The sequence below is a fragment of the Silene latifolia genome, chromosome Y (assembly GCF_048544455.1).
Source record: "Silene latifolia isolate original U9 population chromosome Y, ASM4854445v1, whole genome shotgun sequence".
Classification (NCBI taxonomy): Eukaryota; Viridiplantae; Streptophyta; class Magnoliopsida; order Caryophyllales; family Caryophyllaceae; genus Silene; species Silene latifolia.
In genome coordinates this window covers 342,375,024-342,389,201 of record NC_133538.1, presented here as the reverse complement: position 1 = coordinate 342,389,201, position 14,178 = coordinate 342,375,024, and the positions used below count along the sequence as shown (strand labels likewise).

At 44.3% G+C, this 14,178-nt stretch overlaps 1 non-coding gene across 1 annotated transcript; it reads left to right on the top strand.

Annotated features, from left to right (window-relative positions):
- Positions 1-333: 333 nt before the first annotated feature.
- LOC141636335 (small nucleolar RNA R71) lies at positions 334-442 on the top strand. The gene has a single exon (XR_012540954.1). It is a non-coding gene; the product is annotated as a small nucleolar RNA R71 (small nucleolar RNA).
- The last annotated feature ends 13,736 nt before the right edge of the window (positions 443-14,178 follow it).

Here is a 14,178-nt window from a genome sequence, read left to right as displayed (position 1 = left end):
TGGACCATCTCTTTCAATTTCTCGATCTCATCTGAGTTTTGAACAGGAATTTCGACTCTCTCCTTGGAAGCTTCAGAAATCTCGAGCTTCTCGAGACGGGTAGAAATGGAAGTTATAAGTGTCACAATGTTAGTCATTTCTTCACTTTGCTTTCGTGACTTTCCACGTGAACTTCCAAACTCAGCTTTATGGACTGCCATCTCCTCAATAGTGTTCCAACCTTTGCTTTGACCGGTATTATTTTGGAACTTACCATTAGCAGCTGCATCCAAGATGACCTTGTAATCATCATATAAAGCATTGTAAAATAGGTTGCAAAGATACCATTGCTGGAAACCATGATGAGGGACAGCTCGGACCAAACTTTTGAAACGTCCCCATGCTTCACAAAAATCTTCGTCGGCTCCTTGCTGAAAACTCGTGATTTTACCCTTCAAGGCATTAGTCTTTGAAAGCGGGAAGTACTTCTTGTAGAAGGCTAATGCTAAAGATGTCCAATCCGTGACTCCAACTGCTACCCTATCGAGGTAGCGGTACCAATCTCGCGCCGAATCCTTCAAGGAGTACAAGAACATAAACCCCTTTACTTCATCTTGAGTTACCCCAGCCGGTATAGGTATGGAACAGCAATAATCTGTGAAAGTTTCCATATGCTTCAAGGGATCTTCATCTGGCAGACCCGCGAACTGATTTCGCTCCACTAAATCAATATAAGAGGAACGAAACTCAAAATTACCGGTAGTAGGGGTAGGTAACTGGCGCCCCTTTGGAAGGTGGTGCTCCTTTGGCTGAAAATTATCATATATTATAGCCATAATTTCCAAAGTGAGAGTACTCAAGTCTTCTCTCAAAAACCTGTCTTCTAACTGTGCACAAGCAAAACTAGAAGCAAAGGTAAGCAACGGCCTCAAGGAATCAAAGTTCCTTGAGACAAGAAAAATAAACTAAAATAAGGCAAACAAAATTACACCGTCTCCCCGGCAACGGCGCCAAAATTTGATACCGTCGTTTAGTACCAAAATTAAATTTATAATTCCAAACTAAAACTATAGCTAGTGATAGTAAGGGTCGAACCACAGAGAGACAAGGTTGATTTTGTTTGCTATTTTTCAGTCTATAAAAGTAACAATTAATTGGGGGTTTTGAAATTGGTTGATTAACTGGCTAATTGCAAAAATGAATATTCTCAACAAGATAAAAAAAGGGATCGGGAACTTCGGTTCACCATGGCAAAAATCAGGTCAGTAAGATAGCAAAAGTCTTACAAAACGGTCTCAGGGAAAATAAGCTAGCCTTTCGATCAAAGCTCAAATAACCTCACGGTCTATCAATTCCCTAGAATTTATCAACGCTTTCGCTCAAGAAAAATTCCAAATCTAGCGATAATTCAAATTACCAATTTTTCAATCTAGTAAAGAAATTTATCAAAAGATAACTAAACCAATACGGAAGAACTCATACTACACAACAATCCTAATTTAATACCATGGCTCCCCTTGTTCCCAATCAAAGAAATTACCTACGCATAATTATAACTATTCTAACTTCGAAATTAATAATAAAGAACAAACTTGACATATTGGAATCGAATTAAAACAAAAGAGAAGGATTCAATTGCTGAAATTAATTGATAAAAACAAGAATCAAAATAACAAAGAAATAAGAAAGAGAAAGAATTGCAATAAAAGCTTACTAATTAAATTCAAGAACAAAGTATCGAAATCAAAGGGTTCCGTCTTCAAGCTAGATCTAAAAACTGAGTTTTTTCAGAATGAAAAGGCATAACCTAAAAGTTGTTGCGTTCTACTGATAAAAAGATACTGAAAGTTAATTATAAGTTGGGCTTTTAAAAGTCCAACACGAAGAAAAACGTGTCAGCTCGAAAACTGGTCGATCGACAAGCCAGAGTGGTCGATCGACTCAATATGCGGAACAGTAGCATCTGATGAGCTTCAGTGGTCGATCGACTGAACAGCATTGTCGATCGACTGAATATGCTGTGCAGTAGCTCTCTTGTTCCTTCCAATCAACTCTTCACTCCTTTGCACGCATCCCAAGGTGAGTGAATACGACTCTCCTTCTCCTTGGCTTCCTTAAACTTGCCTCCGGAGGACGAATTAGGCTTGATTTAGCTTACTTCCACTCGTTCCTATAATAAATCATAGAAAATGCAAAGTAAACCGTTTCGGGAGAAATAGTAGCCTTAAGCTATCAATTATGCGTGGAAATACGTGCCAAAACCGCAGATAAAGTGTATAGAATATGCACGTATCAATTCCCTTTCCGCCGGTCAGAATACTGGTAAATCTGTCACTCTGGGCGACCTAGCCCATATGTACAACATCAGATCCCTGGACAGGGGTCAATTCTCATTCCGGGGCCGTGGAGAGGCTCCCTTCAGACACGTGTCAAAATCCCGTGATGAGAAATGGTTTGAGGACTTCTTCTACGTGAGGAAGGACTCCATCCAGCCTCCTGCTGATTATATTTTCGATAAATGGGTTCTAACTTCGAGTAAGTAGTCTTTCTGTCACCTGATTTATTTTATCTCGCTGCTTACTAGCTTACTTCATCATCTTCGTGTAGGCCCCTGTGACCTTACCCGTATTGGTGCCAAGATCCCTGCCTGCAACAAATTTTTCAGCATCTCTGAATCTGTGAGAAAGTTCCCAGACCTGCTTCCTGGTTTTTAACCTGCTTCCTCCTCCAATCCTCCTCAGTCGGCTCACAGTATGTCTTCTGGTAAGACATCTACAACCGTTTTAATTTGCATGTTGTTTCTGCTGACGTTTTAAGCATTATGTCGTCTGAGACTGTATATGCTTGCAGGTTCAAAAGTTGATCAGTTGGAAATCATCCTCCAAAGTGCCAAAAGAAAGAGACCTTCTGCCAGCCCTGATGTGGCCTCTGCCTCCAAGAGGAGTGCTCCTACTGCCTCCTTCCAGACTCCTCCCACAGTTTCCAGTTCTGCTGCACGTGAGCCCTTGGAGGTCAACCCGTTATCTCGCCATCCGCCTACTCCTCCTACCAGTCCTCGGGCTTCATCTAGCGGAGGCATTATTGCTCATTTCCCAGAGGGCTTTAGGAATGTGGACAAGGTACCCTACTGGCCGGAGATTGACCAGCTGCTCTTTCCTCCTGTTGAGGAAACGTTTTTGGAGTTCTCCCCATAGGAGATGGCTGAAAATGACGTGCACAACGCCTTCATGGTAAATATTCTTCGTTTTTTACCTGTCTGTCTGTCTGCTTAACTTAGATTTTGCCTCCTGACTTCCTTGCTGACTCTTGATTTTTCCTGCCCCAGACCCTTCAGTCTGCACTCTACAACAGGAAGATGATCAACATAGTGCAGACGACCAGTCGTGCTACCAGCGCCAAGAACCAGGAGTCAAGAAGATCTGGGCGATCCGGCACGGCGCAGCGGATCGATCTGAAGGAGCGTGTGGTGGAGCTAAAGACTGAGCTTGCTGTCACCAAGAAGAAGCTGAAAGAGGGGGTTGATCAGCTGGCGCGTACTCAGGCGGTATGCAATACTTTCTCTAACTCCCTCAAGCGCTCTTATGAGAAGATCAGTGAGCTGATCTCCCTGGCCACCAACGTTGTTGCCTATGCTACCTGGCGGGGAAAGATCAGCGGGATGCGTGCTGCCCTCGAAGAGGCTCCTACCTAGTAGGCTATGGAGGAAGAGGAGAGGCGGCTGGAGATGCTTTATCCTACTCAACCTGATCTGAGTGTGCTAATGCCTGAAGTTGGGGAGGTGAATTCTCTTGCACTGGCTGAGCAAGCTGTTGGGGACAGAGCTGGAAAGTCCCAGGACGTTGTTGACGGAGCTCAGGGAGCTATGGCGGCTGAGGATGCACAGGCTAGTGCGGTACCTGAAACGGGAGGTCAGCAGGCAGAGGAGATGCTAGAGGTGGAGGTCATTAATGTGACCGATAATTAAATATTTTTATGTTTTGATGAACTTTTTGGCGGTCTGGCCCAGAGGTGGCAGACCTTGTAATTTTTGAAACTCTTTTTGTGGTTGCTCCGCCTAGGTGGCGGTTAAACTATGGGCCGTACTTTGGCCATGTTTTGAAAATGCCCCTTGTCATAGTTTGGCAAGGCTTTAGCTTACATATCGTGTGCTTGTTGTTTATTTTCCCTATTTTTAGGAAATTTGCCGTGTCAGCCTGTTTGACTGATTTAGGCGAGTCCTGTCATCCTGAGAAGGTCGACATTCGACTCGACTAGGCTGCCGTGTCGTCACTGATGGCCTGATTTAGGCATATGCCGCAATGTAAGGAGGAGTGGCCGTGTCAACCTAGGAGGCTGATTTAGACCAGCCTGGTCAGCCTGAAAAGGCTGATCTAGTCTAAGCTAGCTGCCGTGTCAGCCGGATGGCTGATTTAGGCGTATGCCGCAGTTTTGGAATACTTAACCTTGTTCATGACGCAAGGTGTGTTCATCTCGTTTAAAGCCAACTGGGGCGTCATTGAGGCAAGTTTATCGTCATTCTAGGACCGATGGGACGCTGCAGGATTCTGGTAGCGTAGATATCCCTACGTTCCATGTTCATGTGCATGCATGCTGGGGCCCTGATTAATTGCGACTAGTGCGAGCTACGTCCAGGGGGTGGTATCAGGGGTAGCTGGGTAAGCTTATTCAGCTGTCAATTAGGCTCCCTTTCGTATGTTTCACAGTCCGCCTCGTGAGGGTGCTCCTTGTGGAGAAAATAGGTTAGGCATGTTGGAGTTCCATGTGCCTTGTCACCTCGCTTTTGTAGGTGACAGTCCTACTAGACATCCTTTCAAAGTACCATTGATACCAGAATTCTAAGTGGTGTACTTAGAAAAGCCTGAAAATAAGAGAATCTATTAAAATGATGTGAAGTACATGTCGCCATCTCATGGGGTACCAGAGCAATTGTGGTCCCAGGACGCTGCCAGACCAAACCATCAAATAGTAGTTTAAAATCTTAAAATAACTAGAGACACCAGAAATAAAAGTGAAATTGGCAGTATGCCTACTACCGGATTTTAATTTTAATTTTTAAAAGACGGTTTGGCTTTTCATAGTACATCATTCTGAAAGCTAGAGTCTACTTATTATTAAAAGTAATATCTCTTCAGGTGAAGTATGTTGTAAGATTTGACCGTCCATAGTCATCAGTCTATATGCGCCATGGCCAACAACTCCTTCTACCTGGTATGGTCCTTCCTATTTGTTGGAGAATTTGCCTGCCTTTCGATTCTTGGTGTTTTGAAACACCTCTCGGAGAACCAGGTCTCCTACCTCCAGGAGCCTGACTTTTAGATTCTTGTTATAACTCCTGGCCACAGACTGTTTGTAGGCAGTCAGACGGATTTTTGCGCTTGCTCGCAGCTCGTCAATTGTGTCCAGGCTTCTGGTCATCTCTGCATTGTTTAGTTCCCCTATCATATTTTCATACCTGTGAGTGGGAACTAGAACTTCTGACGGAATGACTGCTTCTGCGCCAAACACCAGGCTGAAGGGTGTTTGATCTGTTGCTATCTTTGGTGTCGTTCGTCCGACCATAACACTAGTGGCAATTCATCCGCCCACTTTCCTCCTAACTCCTGTAACCTCCTTCTTAGATTGTCCATGATGATTTTGTTCCGGATTCAGCTTGCTGTTGGACTTTGGAGTCCTAGGTGCGACTTTTTAAGGTGATGTTCCACCGGCAAAGTATCCCTCGGTATCGTTTGAGATGAATTGTGAGCCATTGTCAGATATGATTTCTGATGGGATACCAAATCAGCAAATGATGTTTCGTTTTATGAATGAAATGACCTGTTTGTCCTTTACCTCCGTGAATGCTTCTGCCTCAATCCACTTGGAGAAGTAATCTGTCATTGCTAGCATCCAGGTTCTATTTCCTGTGGCCCGTGGTAGAGGGCCTACTATATCCATGCCCCACGCCATGAATGGCCAGGGGGAAATAATAGGGTGAAGGGGCTCTGTGGTGATGGATCATTGGTCTTGTGAATCGCCGGGCATCACATTTTCGTGCGTATTCTCGCATCTGCCGCTTTATTGTAGGCCAATAGTATCCTGTCTCGAGGGCTTTATTTGCGAGACTCTGTCCCCGCATGGTTTCTACATTCGCCACTGTGGAGAGCATGCAACACAGTCTGTGCTTCTTCCTTGTCCAGGCACCGTAGGTAAGGGCCTGCTAGCGATTTTCTGAACAATGTATCATCAATAAGTATGAATCTGGAGGCATTTACTCTGAAAGCTCTCACTTCCTTCTTGTCATCTGGTAGCTTGTTATGGCGCAGCCAGTCTAGATAAGGTGTGCGCCAGTCATCTGCTTGATCGGCTATTTGGTTAGGTGCCTACCTGTTTGGCTGTGAGTTCTCACCTTCCTCTGTAACTGCTTGGATTTCGTTCTTGCTCTGTGGATCCTCCAGTTCACCTCTGTCTATTTCGTCCGCCTTCTGAATAGACGGTTCTAGCATGTGTGCGCTATTGGAATGCTGGATAGCTCTGTTGGTTTAAATGTTGTCCCCAAAGTTACTAAGGCGTCTGCCTCCACATTCTGATCTCTGGGGATCTGCTTAAGCTTGCAAGTTTCGAATTTCTGTTTTAGTTCCTTTGCTACTTTTAGGTATGCAATCATCTTCGAATATCTGGCTATAAACTCATCATTCACGTGGTTGACTATTAATAGAGAGTCACTGGATATGAGCAGGTGCCTGACCCCTAACTCCAAAGCTAGCTTCATTCCTAATATCAAGGCCTCATACTCTGTTTCATTGTTGGTTGCCTTGAATTCACATCTTACTGCTTGTGCTATCAGGTCTCCCTGTGGTGACCGCAGGACTAATCCTACGCCTGCCCCCCTTTGATTGGAGGCTCCGTCAATATGCATATGCCAGACTTCTGTTTGCTTGCTTCCTTCTAAGGTCAGGTTCTCTGTATCTGCCAGATTCTGGGGTGGGGGATCAAGTCCGATACGAAGTCGGCGATGCTTGTGATTTGATTTCTTTGCATTCGGGGTCATATTGAATGTCGTACCCACCGAGGTGTATAGACCATTTTGACATTTCGCCGACGATTCGGGCTTCCTCATGATAGCTTTTAGCGGGTAATTGGTCACGACATGTATGATGTGGGACTCAAAAAATAGGCTAGCGTTATTTGCGAGATGCTACTACCAATGCTAGTACTAACTTTTCAAGAGATGTGTACCTGGTCTCTGCCGGCAGCAGAGACTTGCTCACGTAGTATACTGACTTCTACTCCTTTTCATGCTCTCTAACCAGGACAGCACTCACTGCCACTTCGTGACGGCTAGGTATAGGAATAATGGTTCTCATGGCTTCGGCTTTGACGAGCGGCGGTGGGGCTGGTCACGAGGTAGTGCTTCACTCTCGAAGGCTTGCTCGTGCTCGAGGTCCATTCAAACTTCTCGGCTTTTCCTTAGTACGTCGAAACAGCACTGCATTTATCTCAAGATCTTGAAAGGAACCTGTTCGGGCTACCTTCCCGGCTAGTCTTTGAACATCCTTAGGCTTTTCGGGTGACTCCGGTGCAAGATGGGTTTGATCGCTTTCGATCTTTGGCCTTTATCCTTCTTTGAGTTACGATATAGCCCAAGAATTTTCCAGAAGATACTCCAAAGGTGCATTTAGATGGGTTTAGCTTCATTTTGTATTCCCTGAGGGTGCTGAATGTTTCTGCCAGATGCCGCATGTGATCTTTGGCCTTCTCTGATTTCACCACCATGTCATCGATATACACCTCCATTGTTCTTCCTATCTGTTCTTTGAACATTCTGTTAACCAACCTTTGATATGTGGAGCCTGCATTCTTTAGGCCGAATGGCATGACGTTGTAGCAATATATTCCTTTTTCAGACATAAATGCCGTCTTCTCTTGATCTGCAGGATCCATCTTGATCTGATTGTATCCACTCCATGCGTCCATGAACGTTAACATCTCGTGTCCAGCTGTTGCGTCCACCATTGCATCAATATGAGGCAGCGGGAATGGATCTTTAGGGCATGCTTTGTTGAGATCGGTGAAGTCCACACATAATCTCCACTTCCCATTCTTCTTAGGCACCACCACTACGTTAGACAGCCATTCTGGATATTTTACTTCTCTTATTTTCTTCGCTGCCAGCAGGCTATCTACTTCCTGGTTGATTACCTTATTTCTCTCCGCTGAAAACTTCCTTCTTCTCTGTTGGGCAGGCTTACACTTTGGGTCCACACTAAGCTTATGTGTTATGATGGACGGATCTATTCCTATCATGTCATCGTGCGACCATGCAAAACAATCCATGTTATCCTGTAGGAACTTGACTAGCTGCTGTCTTAAGCTTCCTGTGCATCCTGCTCCAATGAGCACGGTTCGTTCTGGGTGCAGCTTATCCAGGTTGATTTGATCCAGCTCTTCTGCTGGAGGTTCGATGTATTCGTCCTGGATAGGCTGCTTCTGTAATTGCTATGCGGGGGGGCTGGCAGTACACTTGAGTGCCTTCTTATAGCAGCCTCTAGCTTCCTCTTGATCTCCTCTTATCGTTTCTACTCCCCATGGTGTGGGGAATTTTATGCACTGGTGCTATGTTGAGGGGACTGCCTTCATCTGGTGCAACCATGGTCTTCCTAAGATGACATTGTAAGTAGAGGGGCCGTCTATAACCAGGTACCTGACCTGCTTGTTTACTCCTCCCACATAGGTTGGGATGACTATCTCCCCTAGCGAGCTGGCTGTTTCTCCACTGAAGCCTACTAGCGGAATAGTCTTCTTTTGTAAATCCTTCTCATTTGAATCCCATGTTTTCTATAGTTTTCAGCATGATTAAGTTGACCGAGCTTCCTGTATCTACCAAGACCTTTCTAACTGTGCAATTGGCCATTGATAAGGTGATAATAAGTGTGTCATGATGTTCTCGTTCATCGTATGCATCTCCTTCATCAAAGCTGACAGCTGGCAGGTTACTGTGAGAAATTCTACACGAATTGGCAGGCCTATCTCCTTTGGTCTCTGTAGCACATCTCTTAGCTGTTGAATATGTCAGCCTGCTTAAGTCTGAGCCGCCTGTTATCACGTTTATGATTTTGGTGCATGTGGGCAGGTCTGCCGGCTTGGCGGAGCCTACCTTATCTTACTGCTTGCCCCCACATGGTAATAGGTGGCTCAGCTTTCCTTGTTCGTACAGGCGCTTGATCTCTCTTCGTAATGTGTTGCAATCCTCAGTGGTGTGCCCAATATCCTGGTGGAATTCGCACTTCTTCTTGCTGTCCTTCCTCCATGCTTGCTCTCCTACTGGTGGGTTGGGCCACCTGACTCCATCTCGCGTCTGCCTGAGTGCCTTCAAGATTCCTCCAATTCCTGTGGTGAATCCGTATTCTGCCAGAGTGGGGAGTAGCTGATTTTCTTCGATTCTGTTGACTCCCCTCCCGTATGGTCTGTACCTCTCATCCTTCTTGATGGTGGTTTGCTTTCTTCCTGATTTCTCCACGGCTGAGGTACTAGAGATACTAGGCGCGCTTAGCAAGCTAGCTCTGGCTAAGACATCTTCCTCCAACCTGATTGCGGCAGCTGCCTTCTCCTGTACTGCCTCGAAACTATGGCATGGATGCATTGTTAACTGCTTGTATAGGTCAGAGTCGTGGTGGAGGCCTCTTCTGAAGGCTTCTACTACTGTTGAGACATCACATTCTCGTACTGCTACCTTCTCGTTGTTGAACCTAGTATTGTATTCTCCAATGCTTTCTCCTGCCCCCTAGGCGATTCTGTACAGGTCTCCTGCGTGCATCTGTGGCTTTCTGCTGCTTGCGAACTGTTGAGTAAATGCGTTCACCAATTCAGCAAATGTAGATATCGAGCTGTTGGGCAGGCTCACTAACCATCGAAGTGCTAGTCCTGTTAGGGTGGACCTGAATCCTTTACACATGCAAGACTTCTTGACTTTCCCTATAGTTGTTACCGTCATCATTTTCTGCTTATACTGGCTGATATGATCAAAGGGATCTGCTGTGCCGTCGAAGAGAGGCATATTTGGATTTGTGAATCCCTTTGGCATGGCTATGATGGATATGGTGTCCACGAATGGTGAATCGGCGTAACTGTCTAGAGGTGCTTTCTTGAGTGAGGGTGGTAGCCCTGGGACCCTGCTCAGCATCTCCTTTAGTTCCAAGTACTGCTGATTGGTTATACTGGCTGAATCTGGGGTCCGTCTTTCAGCAGTCTGCATATTTCCTCCTGATCTGGGTTCTTGAAGGTTCTGATAGGCTCCGGCAGCCAGGGGGGTTATAGTAACGATTGTCCCCTTTGCCGTTCACTTCTTTGGTTTGACTCGAATCCTGCTACTGTGTGTACGATCGATTGTTGCGGGGCTGGCTGGCGGGAGGCCACCATGCCGTGTCCCTATGCGATTAGTGGCCCGCCCGGCTATATGGTGTGAGGTATCCTAACCCTCGTTGGGTTATTCTTCCATCTGACGGTACTATAGCCAAATCTAATCTTGTTATTAGTTCAGCTAGTATCTGCCTGTTGCCCGATGCTCCCCGTGTCAGATCTACCAAAGGAGATCTTCCTTCACCTGTCCCACTTATGGAGTGATGATCTTTGTTTTAGGATATCAATCTGTGCCCAGAGCTCTCTGTCTCTCCTTCTTGCTTCAGCATCTGCTCTCCTTTGGTCTTCTCTCATGTTTTCCATCGCTTTTTGAAGATTTTCCACGCCAGTGAGTAAGATTTGGGTGGGACTAGGTGGCGGAGTGAGGCCTGAACTTGCTGTTCCCTTATCTGACCTGGCCTGGGTCATGACAGCAGGAGTCCTGGGAGGTAGAGAGGCTTTTGTTGTCGGTATGATTCTTGAGGTGTGTCCGGGAGCCTGCGTGGCCACTGTTGATGTTGGATTTTGGGTAGACGGTCGTGGTGGCGATGGTTGCCTGCTACCTAACACGGATTCAGATGCTTGCTTTTCCATTGTATATCTAGAATATCAATGATTGACGACCACAATGCCCCACGGTGGGCACCAAACTGTTTAGGTATTTTTACCCAAGTCGATTAATTAGGGTCAATGTAGTCTTACTCGTTGGTTGGTTGTATGATCGTTCGTATGTCAATAAATAAATAGAAAAATAAAGTGCGTAATGTAAATTGACACGTAAGATTTGGTGACGCGGAAAACCCAATGTGGGAACAACCGCGGGAGGGACGGTACCCTGCCAAGTATTGCACTATATGAATAGGAGGATGATTACAATCGTGGCACAAAGCTAATCCTGCTGGCCCTAGGCGTCAGGCCTGCAAGATCCTAGACGAACGTATATTTGAGTATGATATGTCGAGGTGTGATCTTGAGTGTGGATGTGTGAATATGGTGTCTTGAATGAATGCCTTCTTGATTTGCTCCTTGGGCTATTTATAGGGCAAGAACCCTAGATATGTCCTACTTCGAATATGGAAAGGGAATATAATTTCCATAAGAATTCTTTCCATACTTTGCCGCCTTTCCCAATTCTCCCTGATCTCCCTAACTTCTCCCTATCTTCTCCCTAACTCCTATTTCCTTAATCCGGACACTCTCCATGATGGGCTCCTGATCTCCCTTGAGCCCGTTCCCCCTTTCTCCATCCGCGGGCTTCCTTCCTCCTTATCACTCCTTCCATAGCTTTCATTTTATTAAGTGGGCCTCCTTTGTTGTGCTAATTTTAGCCCAAACAAACATACCCAGAAGAAGCCTCAAAGGAGGCTAGCTTTTCAGCTAGCCGAGTGGCGATAGCACCACAACTTAAGTACCGGGTAGTGGAAGTAGCCATCAAGGCAAGGCTAGCACAGACCATGGCAGGAGAATTAAAGACCACCCTCTCGGTCCGCTCTGGGTTGAGGTAAGACATCAGAAGCAACATCTCATGATTGTTGAGTTTACTAATATCCGGTCTCTCACAAGGGAGGTTCGAAATAGAACGAAGAAAGATCCTCAAGGTAACATGTTGAACATCATTAATCAACATGTTTCTTGAGGTGGGAGCTGGCTTTCTGGTAAGACAAGCCATTAGGCGGCAGACACCGAACTCAGAAGGGATCTCACTGATGGAATCCTTGGGAGGCATGGCCAACCTAAGGTGAGACGCAAAAAGGTCCATGGTCAACAGGAAACTTGTGTTCATCAAACGAAACTCAACAGTTTGTGCAGCTGGCTCGTAATTAAACGAGCTCATAAACTCCAAGGTAAGAAAAGGGTAAGAATGCTTCCTCAACCGATACAACCCCATGAATCCCAAAGTCTCAAAGATGTGACGGACATCCGTCTCAATTCCCAAGTCAGTAAGAAGTGTGGTATCCACACAACGGGTAGGCCTCATTTTGCGTTTCTGTAACGCCACAAATTGCTTTCTCTGTTTAAAGTCTACAAACACCACCGAAGGGTACTCCGATGCCGCGGGTACTACGGGTCCACTACCTTCCCCAAGCTCGGGCTGTGAAGCCCTTCCCCTCTTACTCTGACGGGTCCCTATGTTTAGTCTCGGCATCTGTTTTAGCATACGATTTAAACAAACTTGCATAGGCATGTCAAGCACATAATTCACACAATTGAACTTTGAATACTCAGCTAGGTACACACTTTCACCAACAAATTCCAATTTGATACATAAATTCAGTTTATAGTAACTCAGACGATCTCTATTGTTGTGAAAAGTTTAGCATGATAAACACAATCTACTCAACCAATTCGGATATCATGGCATGGCTCAAATGCTACCCCAAGTAATTACATGATATCATGTGAGATATTCATATATGTTCATATAAAGGCAACTTAAAACATGTCATCATCAACCTTCAACATTAGAAGCAATTAACTCAACTAGAGTAATTAGACGGTCTCTACAACTGTAACAAATTGACATATTCATCAACAATTAACATCACCATTATCATATTAAAAGCTTAACTCTTGCATATGCATTCATATCTAACACAAAATTTTATGGCAAATTTTATATCTAACATAGAAAACGAAATTCAATTTGGGGCACTTTTAAGACGAAATTTTATGGCAAATTTTAAGGTAAAAATCACCAAAATCCATCTTTCAACATGATATATACAGCATATAGTGCTCAATTTCATCATCTAACATGTAGAAAACAAACAAAAATCAATTTTGATTTTGTAAACCCTAGAAAATTCATCCCAATTTGGCAATTTATATACTATTTTTGGAGCAATTAATCATTAATAATCATGAAAGGGAAGCATATGAATCACATTACAACAATTAAAAGCAATGATTCGCCCATATGAATCGAAATTTCAGTTAATTCTACCATTCTAACAAGTTCAAAGTGATAAAACATGTAAATAAGGAATAAGTTCATACCTTGATTAGATAGGAAAGTAAAAGAACGAAATTAAACAAAGCAAACAACCCAACTAATCACCACCAACACAAGAAGAGGAGAGTTTTGAGAGAGATTTAGGGCTTAGGGTTCGAATAGAAGAAGAAAGAATGAGAGGAACAAGAAGAAATAAGGGTTTTAAGAAACCCGCAAGAGGCTCTGTACTGTAGCCTACTCGATCGAGTACCTAGGGTACTCGATCGAGTGCCCTCTACTCGATCGAGTAGGTGCTATTTCGTCGAGTATCTGCAGAAAATTTTCACATCCCGACGTCATAGCTTCCTAACTAGATCAAGTGAGGTCTACTCGGTCTAGTAAGCACTCGCACTCGGTCAAGTAAGGTTGAGTACTCGGTCAGAAATACGAAGTAAATTGAAGATTCTTGCAAAAACAATATCGCGTGTCGATTCCAAACTATGTTCGGAATTTGTCACTAGTTATCATACTCACTCACGTATTACCATTACTACTCAAGCATATCATACCGTCTCATCAGATAAGATTCATGTCATATTACGCTATAACAAATTTACCCAACTTGGTTTACCTGCTTCCGAGTCATTCATATACATAATCACGTCATCATACCATATCTAAACTCGTCTTACCACATTGTTATCAGCTTATTCTCATGTTAATACAAAACATATATTTAACGATAATTATTCTTCCATATGTCATTCAAAGGTATTACTAACATGTTCCAATTTAAATCATAATCAAATTATTCTACACAAATTAATCATTACACAGCGGAAACTTTCAACCATAAAACAATGCACAAACGCATCTCAATTTGTTATCTCTCA